Source organism: Lissotriton vulgaris, chromosome 2_1 (assembly GCF_964263255.1).
Source record: "Lissotriton vulgaris chromosome 2_1, aLisVul1.2, whole genome shotgun sequence".
NCBI lineage: Eukaryota > Metazoa > Chordata > Amphibia > Caudata > Salamandridae > Lissotriton > Lissotriton vulgaris.
The window spans coordinates 453969026-453993290 of record NC_141687.1 but is presented as its reverse complement, the minus strand read 5'-3'; positions in this window follow the sequence as shown (position 1 = coordinate 453993290).

The window sequence follows — 24265 nt, the reverse complement described above, 5'->3', positions numbered from 1 at the left end:
TATCCTGAAGCCATTGTTTAGTTTTTGGGGCCGCCCTACTGCCCCAGCATAATGAGATTCTGCGCTTGGCTGGAAGTAGGGCCATTATGCAAAATTTACTTTCAGTAGCTCGCACATCACGAAGGAGACCCAGCAGACATGTACGAATCATGCAGTTTATAGATACACCCACCATGTCGCCCAGCATCTTTACAATTTTTACCCAATATACATTTATTAATTCACAATAACAGGCAAGGTGTATGAAATTGGCATCTTCTGCACCACATTGTTGACATCGAGCATCTTGACGTAGCAAGTATTTACAGAGTCTGGCGGGAGTGTGATATGTTTGATGTAAGTATTTATAGTGTAGTATTCGCAGGTTACCATTCGGTGTGAGCATGCTGGTTAGGGTGCAGCATATCGCCCAGTCATCCTCCGTTAGGTTAGTGTCAAGTGTAGCATTCCATCTCGCGAACGCTTTATGTATGGTGTTAGCCAAGATGGACTTCACTCAGACCTTGGCGAGAAACTAACTGCACCCCCCAGTGATATCCAGGCTTTTGCAAACATGTCAGCAAACATGTCATTGAATGAACAAGCGGGGTGTATGCAGCTTTTTTTAATTTGATTTTTTCTATTAACATTTTCAAGATTTACAATGTCCAGAACAATTGGACAACATACAGGCTTCAGTATTACAACATCCATCATCCAGCATAGTGCAATTATACAGTATCACCTATGAAATAACACAGTACATTGTACACGGTGATGCACACTTAAGCAGCTTGGTTCTGTTGCAGATATTCAACCAGGTATTTCAAATAGTCGCTTGGCTTGGAACCAGTAGGCATCTCCTCCTCATATGTTTGTAGAGTATCCTTGCAGTAGGCCATATCCTGAAGCCATTGTTTAGTTTTTGGGGCCGCCCTACTGCCCCAGCATAATGAGATTCTGCGCTTGGCTGGAAGTAGGGCTATTATGCAAAATTTACTTTCAGTAGCTTTCAGTAGCTCGCACATCACGGAGGAGACCCAGCAGACATGTACGAATCATGCAGTTTATAGATGCACCCACCATGTCGCCCAGCATCTTTACAATTTTTACCCAATATATATTTATTAATTCACAATAACAGGCAAGGTGTATGAAATTGGCGTCTTCTGCACCATATCGTTGACATCTAGCATCTTGACGTAGCAAGTATTTACAGAGTCTGGCGGGAGTGTGATATGTTTGATGTAAGTATTTATAGTGTAGTATTCGCAGGTTACCATTCGGTGTGAGCATGCTGGTTAGGGTGCAGCATATGGCCCAGTCATCCTCCGTTAGGTTAGTGTCAAGTGTAGCATTCCATTTCGCGAATGCTTTATGCGTGGTGTTAGCTAATTCCTCATGAAATTTATTGTAGAGTTTCGATACCAGGTGTGTGTTGCTAGTTTCCGTGATAAGCAATTGGTCGTGACCAATTGCAATGGTTCAGCTGGATAAGAGGAGTATAGTTTTTTGATGGCTCCCTGTAACCAATAATACATTAATTTAAAGAGTAATGTCTGATTACTAATATATGTGAGGAATTTAGGTTCTATAAAGGTGCCATTTTGGTATAGGTCTCCCATTGTCTTAATACCCACTTGTTTTAGTAAACCTATTCCTACTTCTCCCAGAGTAACTGATAATTCCGGGTGGTGATGTAAAGACATCACAGGGTCATAGAGCAGGAGTTTGCACGCCAGTCTGCCCATTTTATTCCAAGCTGCATTTGTAGCATCAACGGTATTGATATCTCGAGAATGGAGCGAAGCCATTGAGTTATGATAGCATTTAACGGTGTTGGAAGTGTATCACCTTCTTCAATTGCCACATGCTGTAGTGTAGTTCCTATATTCCCAATAAGCTCTGTGCATTGGAATAATATATCCTATAGTGTAGACGTAGGACTGAGGTCAACTAGGTCTCTATCGAATATACTAAACTTAATTGTGTGTGTGCCAGCTAACTCCGAGGTCACTAGAAACTTTCTTGAATACTCAAGAAGGGATTAGTTTCTGACAACCGCATAAACATGACAACTTTGTTTCCCAAGAATAAGAATATATCTCTCAGAGTCGCGGAAACAATAGATAAGTATTTCACTCAGTCAATCGTGCATGCTTCGTTTCAGAGAAATAGTGGGATGGGCGTTTTCAATAAAAAGGGTTTATTGAATAGTCTTCTTTCTCATGCAAGAGAAGTGTACTGCTACAATCGTTATGCAGACTGCAAAGTATATTGCGTACAGCGTAAACAGCAGTATGAAATAATACTGTAAGAGCATTGTATGCTTTCTAAGCCATATAAAAATACATACATAAATAACATTGACTAAAATACTCAACTGGTGCTTCTAAAATACGCCTATCCCAATGTACCTAACCTAAGTCTAGTATGGGGGAAGGGGTTAGTATTGTGTAGCATAGGTTAAGTTTTTGCTAAGAATCTACTAAAGGTTTCTCTAGGTTCTAATCAGCTCAATACCTTGGTTAGAATGTAGGAGGTCTGGTATCTCTGTCTCGGGACTCGATTTCCCAACACCCCGCAAGGGGAGCCTGAAACTCTGGAGCTGGATTCTCGGCAGGAGAAAGGCGGCTTCCTGATCAGTGCGTCAGCTGGAGAGTCGGCTTCCTTCTGCACTTACTGTAGCGAGCTGCATCAGGAAAGTAGGTCTTCAAAGTGCTCCAAACTACCGTTTCTTGCTAGAGCAAGTGTAGGTATATTTATACCTTGAAGGTGTTTAGGAATGCCATAGTTTGACGTAAATTCGGGCATATGAACGTCAGGAAAGAACCCCAGGGAATAGTTGTTCTTTGTAAAGTAACTGAGTTCTTGGACAAATCAATATTCAAGCAAGGGGAAGTTCCCTAATAGCTTACGCTGGTTTTCCAAGAAATCGTTGTGACGTTTGGTGAACGGATGGAAGTAGCCATGCCTGTGTTTGGCTCGCATGGACTATGCCTAAGTAAGGGCTTGATTTCTATGCCTATATGAGGACAACGGGAATTGTACCTATACAAGGGCGCTAATCAGGAAAATTCAATCGGAGCCTAAAACGCCACACAACAATGCATTAGATAAGGGACAGAGTGATACCAGTAATGTGCATATTGCGCCTGTTCACTGTGGGCGTTCGAACAGACTCACAGACACTAGTGCTCGGGGCAATGATGGTTTTATTGTTTTATAGGAGCGCTTCTTCTGAATCGTCTTTCTGTAATATGGGAGAGGCGTGTCAGTCTCTTCCAACAGTCGATCTTGGCGTTTCACCGATCCCAGTCGCCTGGACTCCCGGGGTTTTCTGGGACTCGTAGGACGCTTTTCCGCCGTGATGCCGCGTCGTCCCGCCCATCGTACCAGGGAAGAAAGAAAGTGTAACGAGACTGGGGCCTTGGTTTGCGCACAGGGAAGGGAGTGAGGAACACACGTGCAATTTACTCGACCCAGGTCCAAGTGAAGGGTTCGTGAGGGAGGGGGTGTGCACTATATGGCGGCTGGTTGTTCAGGGAGGTTTAGCCCACCTACGACCCGCCCAGCCCGCAAAGCGTGACCGTACCTGCTCAAGCCACACTTCTCTTGAAGTGTGGCAGGGCAAAGCGCCTCTAGGGTGGCCTCCTGGCTTGTTGCGGATGTCTCGTCCCGGTCTCCGCTCTCCCCTGCTCTTCTCCGCGTCTCCTAGGTTCGGGGCTTCCTCGTCTCCTCGACCTGCATCCTCTGTCTCCCGCTGGTCTCCTCTTGCCTCCTCCTTCCTTCGCTGGTCTCCTCCCGCCTCCTCCATCCTCTGCTGGTCTCCACTCACCTCCTCCGTCCTCTGCTGGTCTCCACTCGCCTCCTCCGTCCTCCGTTGGTCTCCACTCGCCCCCTCCGTCCTCCGCTCTGCTCCGTACTTCCACTCCGCTCCGTCCTCTCGCCAATCACCTCCGCTCTCCCACTCCGCTCCGTCCTCTCGCCAATCACCTCCACTACCTCCGGGTGTAAAACACACCTGTGGGTTCTCTGGGCTGGGTTTTACCTGTGACGGGTGGGCGTGGCCAGGGTCCCGTTCCGCCCAGTTAAAGAAACAGTGGTCGGCAGAGACTTCTGGTCCGGGGTTGTACACAGCATCTGAAGTCTTCCAGGTCTCGGTGTGCTGTTTAAAGAGAGGGGACACAGGTAAGCCTGGAGGGTCCGGGTCCCCCTCATTACACCCCTCCCCCCTTAGATTCTCCCGATCGGGAAGAGGATAACGGGAGAGATAGTCAGCGCTAGCATTGTCTTTCCCCTTTCTATGTCGGACCTGGAACGAGAACAGCTGTAATGACAGAAACCATCTCATTACCCTTGGATTGTTCGATATGTTGCAGCTCATCCATTGTAATGGGGCGTGGTCGGTGTATAAGGTAAAGACATGTCCCTCCATATAATAACGCAATTTGTCTATGGGCCATTCCTTTTCAATTGTCGAGTACCTCACCTCCCTTGGGAACAGCTTGCGTCGGTGTGGAGGATAAATAGCTTGGAGAAGTCGGGAGATGAAAGGACCGGACTGGTTGTGATAACCCTTTTTAGTGCCTGAAATGCGTTCCACATAGCAGGGGTCGGCCTCTGAAAATCCGGCATCTGGGGCTGTTTCTTTAGGGTGTCGGTTAGAGGGGCGGCTATGTCTGAGAATGAAGGGATGAATCTGCGATAATAGCCGACTAACCCCAAGAAGGCCCTCATTTCTTTTGGGTTTTTGGGAAATGGGGTGTCGACTATAGCTCTGACCTTTTCTATCTGGGGTTCTATGATCCCGTGTCCTAGAATGTATCCTAAATACTTGACTTTTTGATACCCCATCCGGGATTTTTTTGAATTGATGTGTAGCCCAGCTCTGTGCAGTTGTTGTATGACGCTCCTTAGATGCTTCAAGTGTTCCCCCCATGTAGGACTGAATATTATTATGTCGTCCAGATAGGCTGAACTGTACCCCTGGTGTTCTCTCAGGACTTCATTCATCAGCCTCTGGAAGGTGGCGGGGGCTCCTATTAAGCCGAAGGGGAGAACGTTGAATTCGTAGAGTCAGTCGGGTGTGGCGAAGGCAGTCTTCTTGCGGTCTTCCTCTCTTAGGGGGACTTGCCAGTAACCTTTCGTTAGGTCGAGAGTACTGATGTACTGGGCATCCCCCAACTTTACGATTAATTTGTCTATCCAGGTATGGGGTATGCGTCAAATGATGATATCCATGCAGAACCTGCTGCTCCCGTCTGGCTTGGGCACCATCACGATCGTCGAGGACCATTCACTGCGAGAGGGTCTGATGACTCCGTGCTTGAGCATCTCCTTCACTTCTCTGCTTTTCGCTTCCCTCTTTGCGGCAGGTATCCGGTACGGCCGCTGTTTTACTATGGATCCTGCAGGGGTCTCTTTCCGGTGTTCCTCCATTCTTGTTGTCCCAGGAAGGTTGGAAAAGACGTGTGAAAAGGGATGGAGAACCTTCTGTAGTCCTTCTTTTTCGTTCTGGTACAAATCCTCATTGATTACGAGTTCACTCAGTGTTGTTTCTCCCTCGTGACTTATAGGAGAGGCGAGATTGGAAGCGAGGGGAGGAGATCCTAACCACTTCTTTAGGAGGTTGATATGGAATATCTGTGTTTTTCTCCCGCTCAGTTGTAACCGGTATGTGGTCTTCCCTATGGTTTCGAAAACTCGGTATGGTCCTTGCCACTCGTTGTGGAATTTCTTTGTTATTCGTTAACGGCTAGATGTTGCCATTTTTTTCCCTTGTCATAGTGTGTCTTCTGTTTTTGTTGGTTACTCTCCAATTGGGAATACGCCAGTTCGCGTATTTTCCCTAACTTGTTCTTTAGGTTCTGGGAGTATTCCAGTAGTGACCTTGTTTCTCCTGATGATTCGGCCACCCAGAATTCCTTGGTCATCTCTAATAGACTTCGGGGCTGCCACCCATAGAGCATCTCGAAGGACAAACAGCCCAGACTGCTCTGTTTCTGGCCCCTGATAACATATAAAGCTAAGGGCAATAGCATGTCCCAGTCGCTTCCGTTCACTGTGAGCATTTTCTTCAGGATGTTCTTCAGGGTCCCGTTGTAGCGTTCCACCAGTCAGTACGTCTGTGGATGGTAAACGGACGTCCAGATCTGGTGGAGGTTCAACAGCTGGCATACCTCCTTCATGACCCTTGACATGAAGGGAGTACCTTGGTCAGTAAGGACCTCTTTGGGGAATCCCACTCCCGAAAAAAGTTCCATGAATTTCTCGGCAATGTTCTTGGAGGTGGGGGCCTTTTTAGGGAAAGCTTCTGGGAAATGTGTGGCATAGTCCAGGATCACCAGGGCGTATTGATTACCCCGACGTGTTTTCACAAAGGTCCTATGAGATCCATGGCCACTCTATCGAAAGGGTGTCCCTATTATAGGTAGGGGTTGCAGAGGCACAGCCGGTGGTCTGTGCGTGTTTTTGCGTTGACATATGTCACACGGTTGACAATGAGTCTTGATGTCTCGACATACTCCTGGCCAATAAAAGTTTCTTAACACGTTCTGGGTAGTTTTTTCGCTACCTATGTGGCCAGCCAACAAATGAGTGTGTGCACAAAACAATATCTGTTCTCTGAAACAGCTCGGGACCAATAGTTGCACTGGGTCATCTTGGCTCCCTTGTTGATAAAGGAGGTCATATTTTATCAATTCAATTCAAAGCTTTATTTCGATAAACATGTGATATCATAAAAGCACATACACAAGATAAAAAAACAAGGAACCATAATTCATAGGTCGTTACAATTTACAGAATTAATAACAATAAAAAATGTCCATACTACAATAAATAGATTAAGAGGCATATTAAACAGTAAAAGCTTTGTAGAAGTAAAAATTAAGAATGTTTAGTTAAAAAGCGATTCATCACAGAGATTTTGCTCTTATTACCCAGGCCCAACTCAAGAATTTAGCAACCCCACAAACTAAACGTGTGCTGGTGTCAGTCTTAAGAATTCTCAAGGCTACGGAATGACTCCTGGTGCCGAGCAATAAACATGTAGGTTTTAGCCATCTCTGTCTAGGCTTTGCATATGCCGGGCACACAAAAAAGACATGGGCAATAGTTTTGGTAACGCCATTACAGGTAGGGCACTCAGATGAAGTTTGGTACGGAGGCTTCCATTTACAGGTGTAATCATGCAAAGGTAAGTTTCCCAACCTGAACTGGATGAACAGGGATCTATCCCTTGGTTTTACAATAAGGTCCAGGTAAGGCTCCCAACGAGGCTCAATTTTATGCTGTTTAAACTCCTCGGTCAGCCTACCCTGGTTAGAGTCCCTTAGATCTTGGTCATCCACCCAGTTCCAGTAGACTCGCTTAAGTTCAAGCTTGGGTACGGAAGCTCCACGCTCCCAACCAATTGGCAAGCCAACGTCACTCAAAAGCTTCTTAATATTACGGATCCAACTGACTTTATGGGAACCATTAAGGTTCATGACCTCTATCAAACCATCAAGGTATTTAGAGAGCTCGGGGGTCCGCCATAACCTGGCCCAGTATAAAAGAGGTCGAAGCCTAGCTAAATCCCGAATAGGGCAGCGGCCCAGATCACTCAATAGTGGTTTGATAGGGGTACCCATCGGAAGGGATGCTAGCTCTCTAAAGAACTTATTTTCAGAGGTGGTAAGTGCACTAATACATTCGAAGCCCCACAGCTCGGCACCATAAAGGGCGCTGCCCACAGCCTTTGCAGCATATATATCTAGGGCCGGGGCAATGGGCTTAGAAATGGACATGCGATGTTCCCGCCCCAGAACACCAGTCACCCTTTTATGGTTCAAAAGCATTTTATCAATATCGGGCTGCCACTTCAGATTATGAGAGATTCTGATTCCCAAATAATCGAATTCTTTTATGCGCTCCAAAGGTTCTCCATCAAGATATAAGGTGGACCTGGAGGACTTACTTGGGTTGAAATAGAGAAGCTTAGTTTTGGTGGTATTAATGACTAGGCCTCTAAGTTTACAGAACAGGCTAAAGCGATTCAACAATTTTTGCAAGCCCACAGGAGTTTTTGAAACCAGCAAGGTGTCGTCTGCGAAAAGTAAGGTGGGCACTTTATCGCCTGCCAGGACTGGGGCATCTGCATCAATTTCAAGTAAAAAGGAGACAACACCATTTACAAACAAAGAAAAGAGTGTTGGGGCTAACACGCACCCCTGTCTAACCCCTCGCTTAACAGGGATCCTATCGGTTTTTTGCCCTTGAGAGCCCCATCTAATACGGGCATAGGTGCCTTCATGCATACGTATCAAAAGGTTTAGGATTGGAAGCGGGATCCCCATCTCCTCCAGTATAGTCCACAATCGATCTCGAGGAACCAGGTCAAAGGCGATCTTCAAGTCAATAAATGCCAAATAAAGGCCGCCTTTGCCGATAGTGACCACCTTCCAATGGAGTAGGAGCAATCTAAAGGCTTGATCAGTTGTACCAGTACATGCCCTGAAACCAGCCTGGTAAGGGGAAATGATTTTATTTTCCTCTGCCCACGAGAGGATCCTTTCGAGGAGAACCCTGCCAACCAACTTCTGTCCCGCGCCTATCAGACTAATGGGACGGTAGTTGGCAGGGTTCTCCCTGGGGCCCTTCTTATAAATGGGAATCACCTCGGCCACTTTCCAGGAACTAGGGACTGGAGAGCCTGCCATCAATGCATTTATAAGGATGGTGAAATACGTTGCCCATCCTTCGGGATTGGCTTTAAAAAGGTCCCCAGGCACTCCGTCCTGTCCTGGGGCTTTGGCAGAAACTATTTTGGCTATTGCAGCGAGAACCTCTTTCTTATTGACTATGGTTGGCGTGAGCTGACCGGAACCATCAACCGAGGCACCGCTTAAATGCCCGGGGACTCCGGGCAGGTCAATCCCTCCATATAGCCTAGAAAAATGTTCAAACCATTCACTATCCGTGATATGGCTTGGAATTTGGTTCGAGCTGCACCCAGATAATTTTCTAACTAATGACCAAAACAATTCAGAATCCCTATTTTTACTTGCATCTCTGAGATTTTCCCTATGGGACTCTTCCCAAGCCCTTTTTGCGGCTATAATTGCCTTTCTGTAATGCAATCTTGCCGAGCGCACAGATACTGGGTTCGAAGATTTAATGGCAGAGATTAAATCAGTTTTCCTCCTCCTGCAATTACTATCAAACCAGCTCTGTAGTGGCTTAGTACATGCCGGGGTCTTCTTAGGAGGGACCATAAACAACTTGCCAATGTGGTCCATTGTGGCAGTATAAATGTTTTCTATCTCTACCGACCCTGCCTCCTTACCACAGACTACAGACAGCCTTAATAACTGCTCTGCAAGGATTCCGTCCAACTGGCACAATTTAGAATCGTCCAGGCAGAACTTTGGCCATTTTAAGAATCTATTACAGTTCGATGGAATATGTTCTTTTGTTAGTAAACTCCTATCTTTTGAGGGCATGCGCTCCTTTCTATCCCATGGGTTTTGCAATGTGAGGGACAAAGGGTTGTGGTCACTCTCAACCGATGGAATAATTACCATATCCACTACAGACTTCCAGGTTCTCCTATCAATCCTTATGTAGTCAATCCTACTCTCGCACAATACTCTATTATAAGTATTAGCACCCTGAGTGTCAGAGATAGTGCGGCCGTTGACGGCCCGTAAACCTGTTTCTATCATTAAGCTGTTTAATTGAATGACTACAGGAGACCATCTTCTCACAGGCTTGAGAGTTAAGGACGGAACGCCCCATTGTGCGTCATCCTCATGTGTTCCTAAAATATCCTCTACTGCCATGGGTTCGAATGAACAATTAAAATCTCCAGCTACTAGGGCTAAAGAATCAGGAGCACACAACCTTAACAAATCTATTAATATCTCAACTGTGGGCGATTTGCCCCCTCCCTGCGTTCCTCTTATACAAACATTGAAAAAATCCCAGCCAGGGTCACCATTAATACTTTCAACAGATAGCCTCATGATGTCTGGACAGGGGAGAGTATGATGTATAATCCTAAGGTTGAGATCAACAGTTACCCATGTTATGAGTCCCCCTGAGGGACGACCACGACCAACCGATGTAGCAGGCACACAAAAGGTGGAAAAACCATGCATATGCAACGGTTCTAAGCTCCAAGTCTCTTGAAACATGCAGATGTCAAATCCATTGATAAAGTCAACCCAGTCAGGCAACAAAAGCTTGTTTCGCAGTCCTGCCACGTTCCACGAAACAATTTTAAGCGTACTAGCATTATCTCTACCAAGGGATACAACGTTTGGGATGTCAGTCAAGGTTGAGGAGGCTTTAGTATCAATACTAACCACCGGGTCCAAGGCTAAGCCAGTGGGCTCTATATCCTCTGATGCTTGAAGTACAGGTATTTCTATAGAATGATCACCCTGAGGGGAAGAAGGGATACTTATTTCGCTTGCAGTTACATCTGGTCAATCGACTGCGTCCAGGCAATCATAGCGATTGTGGTGAAAAAAGCTATCAAAGTTTGCCGGGGGCAGGGACCAATCTCCTTGTGCTACTCCCCTCCTACGCCCAGGAACCATGGTCCATCCGTCAGCTTGAGAGGAAAAATGACCGGGAGGGTAGAAATAAGTTAGAGGGAGGGAATGAACAGTCGTACCTGTGCTAGGGTATCTCCAATTGCAAATGAAGTCAACAATTCTAGGATTGCTGAAGTTAATCAAAATATAATCTCCCCTTATGTTTTTAGCCAAATGACCTACCCATGGAGTCCTGCGAATCATAAGTATTTTGCCTGCTATGTATGGGGGCAAGGGTCTATTCACATTTAGCCAGTGTATCACTCTGTTCCATAATTTTGTGGGGCTTTCCCTTTCATTTGCGGCCAATTCTGGAGCTCCCGCTAGCACCACCACAAATGGACAAACTTCCGGGGGTAATTTAAGATCTTTTTACCTGCAATGGGTTGGTTGACCAATTCCCCCCCACCAGGCATGCTTTGATCTGGAGTTTTCTTTCTTTGGGATAAGCTATTCACGTTGGGACAAGCTAATTCTTTGGGGTTAGGGATAGCTTCAGGAACAGGTATAGTCGTCTGGACTGAACCTGAATCGACTAATTCCTTGTTAGTCACTATTTCTTTATGGTTTTTAGGAGGTTTGGACAGTTTTGCAGCTGGGGGTGGCACAACTCTGAGAGTGGGTTCAACAAGGCTTTTAACATCACGTTCGATCCTTTTTAAATGGACCTCGATCTTGCTCAACCTCTCTTATAATGGAGCTAACAGGAGCCTAATGGTGTCATAGACAGCACTAGGCTCTGCCTCCAACACCCTCTGTGGCATTTCCTGGATTGGTAACCCCCTTGGGGCCACTGCAGCCTTACTTTGTGGAACGGGGTCTATCGGGCCAAGAGGTGATTTGGCTGCTCCATGCACCGCAATAGGTGAATTCGCTTTCTTGCCCTTACGGCCCTTGTTTTTCCTCCCACCTGCTTTTTTGGGAGACTGATGGGTCTTTTTAGGTATTGCCCCTGGGTCCTTCCCACACTGTTGCCTAGTATTATGCACCTTTACTACGCTAGGTACGCCAGCTGCAGTGGGGAGCATCTGAGGTGACAACAACAATGATTCAGAGGCTGTGGATTGGCTGCTAAGGGTTGTTTGTGACAAATTACAATGAGGGAGCTGTGGAATAGGGAGTTCTAAAATAGGGGAAGCACTCAAACGATTATTAGTATTCAGGTTATCAGGAGTTCGAGCATCCGCAATTAGTCCCATAGAAGATCTTCTAGCAATGGCTAATTCATGCGAGACACGGCGCTCCATTATGGTGATCCCTTCATCAACAACACTGTTCATCTTGGTTATAAATTGGTCCATAGCTCCAGTGAATGTTGCAGCACCCGCCCTCCCCTTGGACTCTTTAGGGGGCATGCCAAATGTCGCAAAATGTTACAGGGGATTTTAGTGGCAATGTACTCACTCAGGTATTTTGTAGGAGGATGGAAAGGGAGTGGCCCGACCCGGCCTCTTCGGTCTTGAACGGGCTTAAACGGGCCCGCCCTTGGCCTGGGCTTCGCCCGACGTCCCGCGACGCGGGGAGCTGTGCTCCTTAAATGCGCCTTCAGGCGCTCCGCTTGCGTGTAGGACGCGCCGCCGCTGAGCCTGCCGGGTACTGTAGTCACCCGGGGCGGCGGCGCGATGCTGTGGTCAACGAGACTCCTGGCGGTGTCGGCGTTCGTTCCTGACCCCTCTCGTGACTCCTGGCGGTGTCGGCAATGTCCAAAATTAAGGTAAGTGGCTTTAGCGTCATATTTTATCAGAAACCGGGGGTATTTGGGAGTGGGATTGTCCTGATCGGCATGTGCTTGTTCCCAGGCGTTGAACAGATTGGAGTCATTGGCCTGCGCGAAACAAAAACTCCTGTCTTTCTCCCAGGGATCAGGGGACGTCAAGGCAGGTAATGTGGGGTTGCTAGGTCTTATTTCTTTTTGTAGGGACTCCTCGAAGAGGTCCAAAAAGTGTGGTTATCAGTCCCTAGGATCAGTTCCTCGGGGAGGGTGTCGAGTACTCCCACCTTGACCACCAGGGTCCTCCCTCCCTCCAATTCCAGGGGTATGTATGCCACCGGGTAACCCCTAACATCACAGTGAACACATTTAATATGAACTATGGCGTCTGGCATCACCTGGGGGGGTGTCACAAAACACCCCAGTATCACAAACTGTTTACAGCCCGAATCCAAAAGGGCCTGAACCTCTGCCCCATTTATTCAGACACTCACGTGATAATCCCCTCCAAGTTCTGTGGTGTATAGGACGGCCTTAGGTAGATACCCGACTTCCATGGGCTCCTCTTGATTCAGTTTTTGTGGGCACAACCGGGCAATGTGACCCTAGGCTCCGCAGTCTAAGCCTTGGGGGCCCCGGAACAGGGGGGTGTAAAGAATTGAGGCAGAATCCAGGGAAAATAGGAGGTTGATTTATTAGCAGAACAGCACAGTACTCTTAGCTCCAAGCTCCTCTCTCAAAATAGCCAGTACAAGTCTTTTACAGATAAACAATTCCATAACAGAACCTTACAGTAAATGCATGTGCACATTGAGAATGAACATAAGATTAAAAGGGAAACTCACTATTAAAGGGGCAATGGATCAGATGATACACAAAGGATCCTACACATTTCCCCTCTCAAGAAAAGTTGTACACAGCAAAGAAAAACAAAAGAAAATAAAAGAACTATGTACACCCATCAACATAAAAGAAAATCAATGGTCCAAAACTCTACACTTTGAAACTCGTCTAACATTCCAGACTTTTCCATCCTGAGTTACAACACTATTTCGATTCACTCTCACAACCCGAATAGGCTTTCCATATTTTATTTCACCTTTGGAAATAAAACCTGGTTTGCGTATTCTCACCCAATCACCAGTCTGGAAAAGGGGAACTTTAACATTCATCCTGGAATCATAGTAAATCTTGGACTTCTCCTGTTTAGATTCAACCTTCCGAGCCACCTCAGACACATCCACTTTACTTTCACAAGGAAACAAGTTCTTCTTAAACCACCACGTACACAACTTAGAAACCTGTTACCTACCTTTCAACAAACGAAAAGGTGAAACCCCCGTCGTAGAATGTGGTGTGATGCAATATAACCACAACCTCTCTCTTAACTTATCTTTCCACAAACCACCAAAGGAGCGTGCCCAAAGGATTTCCTGTTTGAGCACCCTATTATACCTCTCAACTTGTCCATTACCCTGAGGTTCATACAGCGCCGTTGTCATATGCTTGATACCACATACCTTCCAAAAATCAATCATTTCAGACGATGTAAACTGTACACCGTTGTCTGAAATCACCATCTCAGGAGAACCATCACGAGCAAACAACTCTTTAAGAAACATTATGACAGTACTAGTGTTGGGATGAGAAATCAACTTAACTTCCGGCCATTTGGAATGGTAATCCACTACTACAATGGCAAACCGGCAGTCCTGTGGTAAAAAATTGAAGGGACCGGTGATGTCAATACCCAACTTTTGCCACGGAAAATCTGGCCACTTTATAGGTGACAAAGGGGCTGGACTACATCTACACGCTTTATCACTCTCAATACAGTCAGAACATTCTCTTACAAATCTGTCAACAAACCTGTCAACACCAGGCCACCAAAAGCTAGATCTAATAAGCCTCTTCATGGAAGACATTCCCATGTGACACTCATGACTGAGTTTCAAAATAGATTCACGTATACCACAAGGTGGGACACATTTTCCTTCTTTGAACAACAAACCATTTTCTAAAGTAAGTTCATCTCCAACATTAAAATATGGAACAACATCAGCAGACAACTCAGACTTGGCTGGCCAGCCCTTATGAACAAAATCTCTAACCTTGCAAAGCAATTCACCCTCGTCCATACATTTCTTCCACACTGCCTCTGAAATAGACTTGAAATTGTCAGGCATAGACTCCACAATGCTAACATCCACTTCCTCATCTTCACCTTTCCCTTCATGACTACATGGCAGTCTAGATAAACAGTCTGCAGTGACATTCAACTTCCCTGGAACAAACTCAATGTCAAAACTGTATTCTTGCAAACGTGACATGAGTCTGGCAATGCTTTTATACTTTCAAAAGCGCACTGTTGCTTTTCTCCCCATATGAACTCAACATTTTTCCTTGCCAACGCTCTTATAGGTTCCATTTTGGTCGCAAAGTCCTTAATAAATTTGCTGTAGTATTCCCAGAGACCTGAGAAAGAAAGCAACTTATCTCTGCAATCAGGTGCTGGTGCTTTTAAAATTGCATCAATCAGGGACTTTTTCGTAGAAACACCATCTTTAGACAAAGTATGACCTAAATACTCTACTGTAGTCTGAAATAATTTACACTTTTTGCTCTTAATGGTTAAACCGGACTCACTCAACACTCTACACACACTCCTTAGATGGTCTAAATGCACATCATCATTTTTCGAAAAAATGAGAATATCGTCCTGAAAACACTTCACGTAACTACCCATTTCTCTAAACAGATGGTGCATGGACCTTTGAAACACTGATGCCACCGAGGCTAAGCCAAATGGCATTCTTTTAAATTGATATAAACCCTGTGGAGTGATGAAAGCCGTCATATGTCTTGATTCCTGGGATAACTCAATTTGGTGATAAGCCGATCTGAGATCGAGAGTGGAAAACACAGTGGCTCCACCTAACATGCTCACTACCTCGTTGATATTCGGCAGAGGATGACAATCTATAACTATGTTTGCATTCAAAGCCCTCAAATCGATGCATAGCCTCAAACTTTTATCAGGTTTCCTGGCAAGAACCACAGGCGAAACCCACTCAGATGACTCTATTTCCTCTATAACCTCATTATTCAACATCTCACGCAATGCTTCCCCAAGTTCTTCCCTGACATTGAGTGGAACATTTCTTAATTTCTGCACAACAGGCACAGCACCCTGCTTAAGTTTAATGGCGTGAGTGAAACCCTTCAACTTTCCTAAGTTGTCAGAAAATACCCTTGGAAACTCTTCTGCTAACAACATCCATCTTCTGTCTTCTCCTACTGACACAATTTGTTTACCGTCCAAGAACTCATCACCTAGTATCATAACTGGTTCTCTGTTGCGATGATTCAACATGATTCCTAACTTCCATTGGTCTCTCCACCCAAGTACATCAATACCTTTCCTTGCTACATATAACTTTATGACAGCAGACCTTCCCTTAAAATGTATAACAGACTGTATGAAGCCAATGAAATCAATATTCGAACCTGTAAAACCTAAAGCTGCTATATCGGGAGAAACTAAGTCTCTTTCAGAAAATCTCAGACCATATTTTTCATCAAAGTATTTTTTGGTAATAATTGTCCAAGGAGAACCAGAGTCAGCCATCAGTTCTAGATCAACATCTAAGAATGTCACAACACACTTTGGGGAACTAAGAATTTCACCATCAACCACCCCTACATTCACTAGGGTAACTACCACACCAGTTTCTTTAATAGTATCTTCTGAAGTTGTATGTTCACACCTTGCACAAACATTTTCACACGAGGAATCATAATAAGGTCTAACACAGGAAACTTCATTCTTCTTGTAATGGCTAGCATTACGATCGAAATTCCTCCTCCTTTCATCTCTGCAAGCTTTTGCAAAGTGTCCTATCCTACCACATTTGGTACATTCTTTTCCAATCGCAGGGCAAAATTTAAATGAAGCAACATGATTACTGCTGCCACATTTGAAGCATACAATTTGTTTTTCCCCATGCCTCTGCTTTGTTGCTGGTGAAAATTCTGTTGAGACTGTGGATAAGATTTTGTATTCACATTGCTCAAAGCACACACATCATCATTTGACTTATCGCCTTTTCCCCCTTTAACATTTTCTTCAATTGTTTTCATCCATTTGTTTGACTGTTCAAACGCTTTTGCAGTAGATATACTTTCTTTTAAAGTTGGGTTCCCCAAAATCCACAGTTGTTCCTGTGTTTTTTTACATCTCACATTTACAATAATCTGATCCCTAATCATCTGATCAGTAATTTCCCCAAACTCACACGAAACAACTAAAGACCTTAAACCAGTTAAAAAATCATCAAACGTTTCTCCCTCTTTCTGAGCTCTTGTGTAAAATTTATACCTATTTAGCGCTATACTAGTGGTAGGTTTAAATCGTGTCTCTATTCTTAGCATCGCTTCATCAAAACTTCCCAATTCACCAGGCACAGAAGGAAGTGTCCTGAATATAGCTTGCCCTTCTGACCCCAGACAATGTAGAAAAATATTCTTCTTTCTCTCATTTCCCATCCTATCCCCATCAACGGCCTTCAGGTAAGTTAAAAACTCCTCTTTCCACCTTTTCCAAGGTATGGGTGGGTCTCCCTTGCACTGCAAGAACTTTGTGGGAGGTTCAAACTGCATCATGAGGTAAAATGTATTATGTCAAAAGGTATTCTGTGGAGAAAAGACCCACACACCCTTAAAAGTACGCCCAGTTATTTCAGACCTCCTCGCCGGAGAACTTATCTCTTTCGTATAGCTACAGAAGCCGAATGGAAACCTCCGTGATGCACTCCAGATAAAACGCTTTACTTTCCGCTGCCGAGCAACTAATCAGTGTCCCGATGCTGCAGTTGTCATCACAACGCCCAAAATGGCCGCCGACGTCCTCGTCACTGCGTGATGACGTCACGCCGCACCGCCGACGTCCTCGTCACAGCGTGATGACGTCACGTCGTTCACGAAGCCTCGGTGATCCGGAGTGATGACGCTGCTGCCACAGCGGTTGCCAGGATACACGCTGCCAGGATACAGTGAGCTTCAAACAATAACACGGTAAGCGTTTTTTCCGAATCTTTTCCGATCATCCGTTTTGAAAGCGGAAAAGTGCATTTAAATCCCCATCCAGTCCTTGAATTCACCAGAGAAGCAGGATTTTCTACATGCCTCTCTGAATAATAGTCTCTTACAATTTGTTGCATCCAAAGCGTGCAGTAACTAAATGAAGATGGCAACAGCCACAGATATTTAATTCAGAGTCAAACCACGGTTGAAGTAAAAGTTTTTTTGTATCTGAGCAAGTAATCCAAAGTCCAATGAAAGATATTCCAATCAAGATAGATCCATATTGTTAGAAGTTGTCATTCCATTTCTTCTTCTTCTTCTTCTTTTCTTTATGAAAAATTCCTCAAATATGTACCACACCTGTGCTGACTTGAGTAGATAGGTACAGAACACCCTCGTCGCCAATTTTGTAAAGAATTGAGGCAGAATCCAGGGAAAATAGGAGGTTGCTTTATTAGCAGAACAGCACAGTACTCTTAGCTTCAAGCTCCTCTCTCAAAATAACCAGTACAAGTCTTTTACAGATAAACAATTCCATAACAGAACCTTACAGTAAATGCATGTGCACATTGAGAATGAACATAAGATTAAAAGGGAAACACACTATTAAAGGGGCAATGGATCAGATGATACACAAAGGATCCTACAGGGGGCCTAAGGAGTCGTCACACGTGGTCCTGGAAGTCCGGGGGGTGCCCGTAGTTTTCAGTCTGGTCTGAGGGGTGGTCAGTTTGTCTTTTCAGGTTCAGCGGTGTGCAATCGGGGTTGGGCCCGGACAAACGTAGAGGCCATCTCCATGGCTTGTTTGGTCGACAGGTTAGAGTGTTGCCTCAGCCATCTCTGGGTCCCATAGGGTAGTGCCTCGAGGAACTGCTCAAGGTAGATCCTGTCCATGATCTCCTCTTTAGTGCTGGTGGAGGGAGTAAGCCATTTGTCTGCGGCAGTCTCCAGTCTGAAAAACAAGGTTTTTGGGTTTTCTCCGGGGACCCCTCTTTCCTTGCGAAAGCGGACCCAGTACGCCTCCGCATCCAGGCGCAGGTGGTCTAGGATAATCTCCTTGATCTGTCTAAGTGGGGTTCATCCGTTGCCATTGGCGACCTGTTAGGCCGCTTGGGCTTCCCCTGTCAAGAGGGGCGCGAGAAAGAATGGCCATTTTTCCAGCGGCCAGCCACACGCCAAAGCCACCCTCTCAAAATTGACAAGGAATGCGTCTGGGTCTTCTCCGGCGATATACTTCTGAAGCAAAATGCCAGAAGGGTTGTGCTGAGGCCTTGTTTCTCTGACCGGGTTACTGGCCGGGTCAGTCGCATATTGCAACCCCTCGATCTGCGCCACCACAGTATTCCTGAAAGTCTCTCTGTCCTGCTGTGCCGAGGTGAGCTGCTGCTCCACGGCCCATCCGAGTTGTTCCTGTCCCTTGATTAACGCCTGTAGTAACTCTTCCATCTTTGTATCCCAGACAGTTAGATCAGTGCCCGCATTCTCCACCACTTGTGGGCGTTCGAACAGACTCACAAACACTGGTGCTCGGGGCAATGATGGTTTTATTGTTTTATAGGAGCGCTTCTTCTGAATCATCTTTCTGTAATATGGGAGAGGCGTGTCAGTCTCTTCCAACAGTCGATCTTGGCATTTCACCGATCCCAGTCGCCTGGACTCCCGGGGTTTTCTGGGACTTGTAGCCGCTTCTCCACCGTGATGCCGCGTCGTCCCGTCCACCGTACCGGGAAAGAAAGAAAGTGTAATGAGACTGGGGCCTTGGTTTGTGCACAGGGAAGGGAGTGAGGAACACATGTGCAATTTACTCTACCCAGGTCCAAGTGAAGGGTTCGTGAGGGAGGGGGTGTGCACTATATGGCGGCTGGTTGTTCAGAGAGGTTTAGCCCACCTACGACCTGCCCAGCCCGCAAAGCGTGACCGTACCTGCTCAAGCCACACTTCCCTTGAAGTGTGGCAGGGCGAAGTGCCTCTAAGGTGGCCTCCTGGCTTGTGGCGGATGTCTCGTCCCGGTCTCCACTCTCCCCCGCTCTTCTCTGCATCTCCTAGGTTCGGGGCTTCCTCGTCTCCTCGACCTGCCTCCTCCGTCTCCTGCTGGTCTCCTCTTGTCTCCTCCTTCCTCCACTGATCTCCTCTTGCCTCCTCCGTCCTCCGCTGGTCTCCATTCACCTCCTCCGTCCTCCGCTGGTCTCCACTCACCTCCTCCGTCCTCCGTTGGTCTCCACTTGCCTCCTCCATCCTCCGCTCTGCTCCGTACTTCCACTCCACTCCGTCCTCTCGCCAATCACCTCCGCTCTCCCACTCCGCTCCGTCCTCTTGCCAATCACCTCCGCTACCTCCGGGTGTAAAACACACCTGTGCGTTCTCTGGGCTGGGTTTTACCTGTGACGGGTGGATGTGGCCAAGGTCCAGTTCCGCCAAGTTAAAGAAACAGTGGTCGGCAGAGACTTCTGGTCCGGGGTTGTACACAGCATCTGAAGTCTTCCAGGTCTCGGTGTGCTGTTTAAAAAGAGGGGACACATGTAAGCCTGGAGGGTCCGGGTCCCCCTCGTTAGTTAGTGGAGAAGTGTGGCTCAGGGGTTAGAGGCGGCAGACCCGGAAGCTGAGATCGGCCCTGGACCAGGGTTCAATTCCCCGCCTCGACGGGGCTTGGGCTCAATAATTCCACGGACTCGATAATTCTCGCTACGGTGCCTACTCGACTCACGGGTTCACACTCTGTGCAATAGCTTGCTTAATCTCCACAACGGCCCCTCGCGGCGGGATGCCTGGCTTTCACCTTGTGGATACCCTGCCGGGGTTATCTCAAAGGGGAATACCAGGACGGGTTCCCTAAGCAAGCGCTTAGATGCCTGCGATGTGGGTGGTTTGAGCTATATAAATACATGTACATTTACATTTACATGCACACAGGTAATAGAGGAGCAAATCTTGGACCTTGAAGCCTCCTCTGGAGTAGGGCAGCACAAGGGAACGCATCTCGATTCAGGCTTGCTTACCCGCCCATATCAATTGTGTCACCATAGCATTCAGTCTTTTTAAATACCGCTGCTGGAGGTGTGATAGGGATATTATTAAAAAGATATAGAAACTTAGGTAAAATTACCATCTTGATAATGGCCAAGCGATCTGCCAGTGTTAATGGGAGCTGAATCCAGCGCTCTATTCTGTCCTTCATTATACTAATCGCTCTTCCGTAGTTTGTACGAATCACTATTTCTGGATCTCGATGGTACCAAATGCCCAAGTATTTGACTGGGTCTGACTGCCACTCAAGTGGGAACTCTGTGGGATGTGGCTGTGTGGTGTCTGTTAAGGGTATAATAAGATATTTAGCCCAGTTAATTTGGAGTCCAGAGTGTCGGCCGAATTTAATATATTCTCTCAGCAAAGGGGACAAATGTGTATTAGGGTCACGTACATATAGTACCATATCGTCCGCGTATAGCAAGATATGTAATGGTCTTTGTGGAAATTGAAGCGCTGAGTAGTGATGTCCCTGTCGTATTTTGCACACCTAGGGTACAAGGGCTATGGCAAAAAGCAAGGGGGTTAATGGGCATCCTTGCCTTGTGCCTCTCGCAATTGGAATGGTATCTGATATATACGTATTGACTTTGACACGCGCTGTAATGTTGTATAGCGTTTTAGGAATTTTCCCGATTCATGCCCTTATATAGGTATAAAATATTGTATCCTAATATAGGCATAGAAATCACAACCATATTAAGACATAGCTCAAGTAGTCCTAATACGGCTTGGCTACTTCCAGTAGTTCAGAAAATTTACGATTTCTTGGAAAAACCCGCCTTCAGCAGTCAGGAACTTCCCCCTGCATGAATATTAATTTATCCAGGAAACTATGGAGTTTTCTGAGAATCAAGTCTCTAATGACGTTATTATGTCCAATCTTACGTCAATCTCAGCACCTTCAAGGTATAAATATGCCCACACTTGTCCAAACAAACACACGGTGGTTTGGAGGAGTTCGACTATCTAATTGCCCGACGCCCTGCTACAGCAAGTGCCAAAAGAAGCCGACCCTCCAGCTGACGCACTGAGAGAGACGCTGTTCTTTCTCCTGCCGAGAAATCCAGCTCCAGTTTTTCCAGGCTACCCTTGCAGGTTGCTGGGAAATTGAGTCCTGAGAGAGGGATACAAGACCTCCTGCGTTCTAAACCAAGGTACGGAGCTGATTAGACCCTTAGAGAATTCTTGGAATAGATTCTTGGCAAAGAATACTAAACTTAAGCTACACCTCACTTACTTCTTCCCTCGTACTAGACCTAGGTTAGGTACACCAGGGTAGGCGTATTTTAGAAGCACCAGTTGAGTACTTTTAATCATTATTTGTCACTGTATGTATTTTATGCATCTTAGGTATTTTATGGCTTAGAAACCATATCATGCTTTTACAATATTATTTTATAATACTCTTCGTACTGTACGCTTTGTACTTTACCACAAGTATTACGATTGCAGCAGTTCATTTCTTATGCTTGAGAAAGAAGACTGTTCAATAAAAACCTTTTTATTGGAAATGCCCGTCTCTCTATTTCTCTGCACCTCTGGTGAAACGAAGCATGCACAATTGACTGAGTGAAATAACTATCTATTGTTTCCGCGACTCTAGAGATATATTTCTATCTCTTTGGAAACAAAGTTGTCATGTTTTAAGTGGTTGTCAGAAACTAATCCCTTCTTGTTCATTCAAGAAAGTTTCTAGTGACCTTTGAGCTTGCTGGCACACACATAATTAAGTCTAGTATATTCTGTAGAGACCTAGTCGACTTCAGTCCTACTTCTAAACTACAGGATACACAATTCCAATGTGCAGAGCCTATTGGGAATATAGGAACTACACTACAGTAAGTGCTGTGTAAAGTATTTGAACCCACTGGAGGAAGATTGGAGGAAACCGAATTCTTTGTAACACTGTGTTTAGGTAAGGCCATTCATTCGAATCAAATGCTTTTGCTGCATCAAAGAGGACTGCAGCAGCTTTCGTGTTTGGGGTCAAGTAGTGCGACAGTGCAAATAACATTCTGGTGTTGTGAGATGTTGATCTAGAGGGTATAAATCCCGACTGGTCAGGGAGTACGAGACTATTAGTCATTAGTGGCTGTAGCCGTCTTGCATGAAGTTTGGCCAATATTTTTGTATCAGCGTTTATTAAGGACAGTGGCCTAAATGAGCCACACTGCTCTGGATCTTTATTTGGTTTTAAGAGGGCAATGAGCATTGCTTCTCTCAGTGTTGGGGGTAATAGCTGTTTGTCAAAAGCATCACCGTACATTTCCACCAGGTGAGGCGCCAGTTGGTCCACAAATGCTTTATAAAATTCACAGGTGAAGCCGTCTGGGCCTGGTGCTTTACCATTTGGGAGTGACTTAATTACTTCGGTGACTTCCTCTACCGTTACCGGCAGGGAGAGATACTCTGTTTGCATGTCCGATAGCCAAGCTATCGCCACGTCTAAGTAATGATTTCAGAGGGTGGAGCAGTGTTTTGTGAGGCGTATAGATCGCTATACATTCCCTTTAATGTGCTCAGTATATTCTGTGTATTGTATTGGAGATCCCAGTTAGTATCATTAACGGCCAGAACCCTTTGTGGCCTATGGGCAGAACAAATTTTGCTTGCGAGCACGCAACCTCGTCTGCCTCCCTTGCGGTAAACGTGCGGTTTGGCATTTCGTTAGATAATTAAGGTCATCTTATGCAAATGATTGATATTCCGTCATGACATTTCTGATATCTCGTAATATCTTTATGCTGCATTTTGCGTTCGTATTCACGCTCCAGTACTTCTAGTGTTGCCTCATGCTTGCTAAGTTGACTGCGTATGTCTTTTAATATACCTGCTTTGGTGCTTATACATACCCCCCTTATGGTAGCTTTAAAGGCTTCCCACAGCAGGTTAGAGTCGTCCGTGGCTGCTGGGTTAGTGTGAAGTAGTCAGTAATGGCCTGGCTAATAGTTTCAGTATATACCGAGTCTAGGAGCGCCTTTGCATTAAATCTCCAGACATATGGTGGGGGTATGTAATGCGGAAGGTCTATAGTTAATAACACTGGACTATGGTCAGTCAGGGTCCTAGGTAGGAGGCGTATGTTTCGCGTCCAGGATACCAGTTCCACTGTTCCTAGCCAGCAATCTATACATGACCAACTGTTATGTATCACTGAAGTGTGGGTGGCTTCCATACGCCCAGGATTTCGGGCCCTCCAAGGGTCAATCAAGTGTGTTTCAGACATAATATCATGTAATATTCCCACCGCATGTCTATGTAGCTCTTTTGTGATGCCCAACCTGTCCAAGTTATCATTTAAGGCAATGTTGAAATCACCTCCCCAAAGCAAGGCCATTTCTGGTGACCCATTAATTGTACGTCAGATTTTTTAGCAAAAATATGGGTTGTCCACATTTGGGCCAGACGTATTTATCAAAGCCATTCGCTGCCCCCTTATTCGTCCCATTACACTTACATAACAACCCAGATCATCCGTGATGGTGCTATCTATATGAAATTGCGTCTCTTTTCATGACTGAAATCAGTACGCCCCTCGAGAATGTGGAATATGAGGAGCAATGCGTAGTTTCCGCCCTTTTGCTCCCGATATTACTCTTATGTTTAGGGGCTAGATGGGTTTCTTGGAGAAGGTCAATGCCAACATGTAGACGATCAAAATAAGCAAATGTCTGGCGTATCTTTTTTGGGTTATTAAGCCGTCTAACATTCCATGACACCAAGTTCAGGTGCGTTGGTTTTAGTCTATCCGAAGGTAATAACATATTCTATCTCATAATGTATTGCTTTATAGTACTCACTGTATTTGCATCTAATGCCGCTATTAGAGTTCTGGTGACAATAAACACATTAGTATCAATCTGGATATTTGCGATGCCTC